This window comes from Schistocerca serialis, chromosome 4 (assembly GCF_023864345.2).
Source record: "Schistocerca serialis cubense isolate TAMUIC-IGC-003099 chromosome 4, iqSchSeri2.2, whole genome shotgun sequence".
NCBI classification, from domain to species: domain Eukaryota; kingdom Metazoa; phylum Arthropoda; class Insecta; order Orthoptera; family Acrididae; genus Schistocerca; species Schistocerca serialis.
Window position 1 is genome coordinate 302,386,010 of NC_064641.1, and position 3,978 is coordinate 302,389,987.

Here is a 3,978-nt window from a genome sequence, read left to right on the forward strand (position 1 = left end):
CGGTGTTGTGTGAGGGACGCGTTCTTGCAAAATTCTCGTTTCCTCGTTTAGTTTACTTTCGTTGTGCGGCCAGTGTATTTAAAATGACTGCTCCAGATCGTACAGATATGTGTTTTATGTGCGACGGCCATTTGGCAGATGATGATGCGGTTAAAGTAAACCAGAAAGGTGTGGAAACGCTGCTACAATCCAGAAAGGATCTGAAAATCGCAGCACATCGTTAAGTTATTAACTGGCCTGACTGAAGCTGAAGTACATAAAGTTTGCCAGAAGAAGTACAATAACCCAAAACTGATTAGATCGTTTTTTGACAAAAGGCCCTGCCCTGTCAACATCGAATCTTCGACGTACAAGAAGATACTGGTACTTGATTTTAATAAACAATGCTTTTATAAGCGAAACATTCTTCATGAAGCGATGAAACTTTGAGAGACTGTCATTGGGTTTGCTGAAAGGCGAGGTGATGACTGGGCTCGTGAAGCATTGGAACGTATCCGTGATGAGGACCTTTGAGCTAAAGATGCTCAATATCAAATGTCTTGTCAGAGGGATTTTTACCAGCCAATCTGAAGTTGTGGAAAACAAGGAAATCCTGGATCCACACAAACATACGAAGCTATGGGAATGATTTCTTCCTGCATCGAACAGTCAGAAGAGTGACAGTTTACTTTGCAAGAGTTAAACGACCAAATCACGAATGGCTGGGAGGCAGATGTAAGGGTCATAGAAACCCGACTCTTCCGGAAGTATGGTGCAGAAATAATGATTGTTGACAAACATAAAAAGAACACAGCTGTGTTTTTCAAAAGTACGGGCTATAAGATACTGCCTGGTAGTTTCTATCACAGCAGGCTATCAGATCCACGAAAACAGCCTCCGAGAATTGTACGCACTGCTGAAGATGTACTTCGTAAGGACACCCGTACACAGGTCTATGACACATCGCAATAGCCCCCACCTGATGATTTCCTGTCAGTTGCCAAATCAGCGATCCTTGAGTCATTGCTTCATTTCTTTGAGTGGTTGGTTTTGTGAAACAAACGAGGAACTCTATATATGTATGGGAAAAAATTTGTTGCTTTGTCACGTGCAGTAATTTCTGAGTAAGGCCATGGTCGTTTCTATCTTCACGATTGATTGGTCTCAGTACATCCGTATAAAAAGATTCAGATGACGACTTATTGTCGATGCTCTTAGTGCAATTGGATTCGCAGCTCAAGTTATGGAAGCTTCCCTATTTGAGACATCCTCGTTTGCGCGACCTGAGTTTCCTAACATAATCAGTTAAGGATTCATCCAGTTCATCTCTTTGATAACCCCGATTTTAACATCAGCACAATTGACCGTTTGAATACTTTCCATTCCATGGAGAAAATCATGGCACTCACTCCGTACGCAGCTATGGACTTTGCAAGAACACTGATCGAGAAAGAAGACGTTCAACTTCTGAATTTTTGTCTACAGTTGATGTACCTCAGCTGAGCATCGATCAAAAAGCAAATGATGTTGGCTTAAACACAAGGATCTAAATTTCGACGACCCTGAGTCATTGAAGGTATCGTTTTCTGAATGTGAGATCCTGTGGCTTTATGGAAAGTGGACAATATTCCCTGATGTGCAGAGTGGAATGGATTCATGGAAGAAGCCACGTATCACCGATAGTCGTTTCGTTCAAAAATAATGTTCCTCCCATTCTTAAATTATCCTCCAACTTTGTACGACCCAAGATATACATCTCTTCTAACAGCATTGAAAAAATCTATAAAACATTGTCAAAGGTGGTGTTTTGTCACTTCCGATTAGCTGCTTAATCTGCAGGCGATGGATATTGTAAGAAGCGAAGGCAGTGACTTGGAACATGTCATTGCACGAGTAGGTAGATTTCACCTTCTAATGTCTTTTTTTGGGTACATTGGTATACTAATGACAGGAAGTGGCTTGAAGACGTACAGTCCACAATATTTGCTGAAAACAATTTGGAAAAAGTTCTGAGTAGGCTTGCGTAAAGCTCATACACAGGTTCACGTGGTATTGTCGTATTACATGTTTCAGGACACTGAGTTCAAAGAAGATGATATGACAATAACTGCGGAATTGTTGCTTCCCCACTACAGACAGTCAGCATTCAAATGCCACGAAAACGAAGATTACATGAATGTGATAACCAAGTTTGAAAATGCGGTTTGCAACACTGAAGGAAGAGGAAAAACAGCTAAATGACGTGTGCAATATTACCGCATGGTTACGCTCATTGAACAGTTGGGTTGGGTTGTTTGGGGGGAAGAGACCAAACAGCGAGGTCATCGGTCTCATCGGATTAGGGAAGGACGGGGAAGGAAGTCGGCCGTGCCCTTTCAAAGGAACCATCCCGGGATTTGCCTGGAGCGATTTATGGAAATCACGGAAAACCCAAATCATGATGACCGGACGCGGGATTGAACCGTCGTCATCCCGAATGCGAGTCCAGTGCCTAACCACTGCGCCACCTCGCTCGGTCATTGAACAGTTCATTGAGGCTAAGCGTTCTGGAAACTGGAATCTTCATTTAAACACCATTAAGAAAATGCTATCATACGTTCATGCTGCTGGTCGTTTCCTGTACGCTAAAAGTGCTCGCCTTAACTTGCAAGAGAGGCTCGCATTGGAAGACCGAATGGACGCTGCTGAATTCAACAAATTTACAACTGACGGCTACTTCACCATTACCAGAAGTGATAACTCTTGGTGTGGCACATGGTCTGACAAGACAACAGAGCAAACTTTAATGACGACAATGAAAGTGAAAAGCGGTTTAACACACGGACGTGGGTTTTCAGAATCTGTGCTCACAAAGTGGACTTTTAGGGATGCCATCTCTGCATGATGTTTGTCAAAAAATTGAAGAATTCTGTGGCATATCATCAGGAAGAAGCAAGCAACATGTGGATTTAAGAGCTTCACGCAGAGATCGAAATGCAGCAGACAGTGACAACAAACTGAATGATTGGCTGTTAAAACATCCACCTTTTCCAAAATGCAATGTGCTTATGTCAATAAGCAGTGGAGTAATTGGTGATGAATCGGTAAATTGTCATGAGGCATTAGTAGAAGGAATCAAGAGGATCACCAGAATTAAATGAGAAAATTTTAAAAACGTCTCATTTTAACGCAACTCAAGGTAATAACACTTGCGTCCTGCGCTATGGCTCTCAAGATAGAGAAGATGATTATCCCACCATAAACTAACTAACACTGTTTCACAGACTGTGTGTTATCAAGAAATCTGATAAATATTAGAAGGTCTGGTTCTCATTTGAACTTTCCCCATATCCAATGTCGTTGTTCACAGTAGAAGGTCTCAATAAGGGTACAAAATTGCCTCTTTGTGACGAATTCACACCTCTCCAACAGAATGAAATACCCAACGTAAAAGCTTTGTGGTTGATGGTGGTCACTTGCTCCATATTGTTTTTTAACACATCAAAGAAAAGTTTGGAGCAATCTGTATGAAATATGAAACCTGTTTGAGAAAACACTACGTATCATAAATAGCAGTTATATTCGATGGCTATCCAAGTGATTCTCCGCAGAGGGGAACAAAGTCTTCTGAAAGACCTCGTCGTTTAAAGACATCAGTTTCTTCATACGATATCATTTTCGATGTAGATACAAATGCTGCAGGCGCACAGGAGAAGTTTCTCGCATCAACAACCTCTTGATTTTGATGCTCATCCGGAAATTTGAGGATGGGGAGGTATTCGATCATTCCTTCACAAGATGTGATACTGCGTCCTCTTTTATTGGCCAAGGGAAAGGGAAATCACTAAATCTTACGGAGCAACAGCCACATCTCAAAGGGCAAGCTGCTGAATTTGTTAACCCTTCAGTCTCTCGAGATGTAATAGCACAGCAGGAGAACAGCTGATGTTACCACTGTATGGGAATTCCAACTGCGCGACTTTGGACGATCTCAGGTACGAGCTTTTTGAAAAGTTTGCC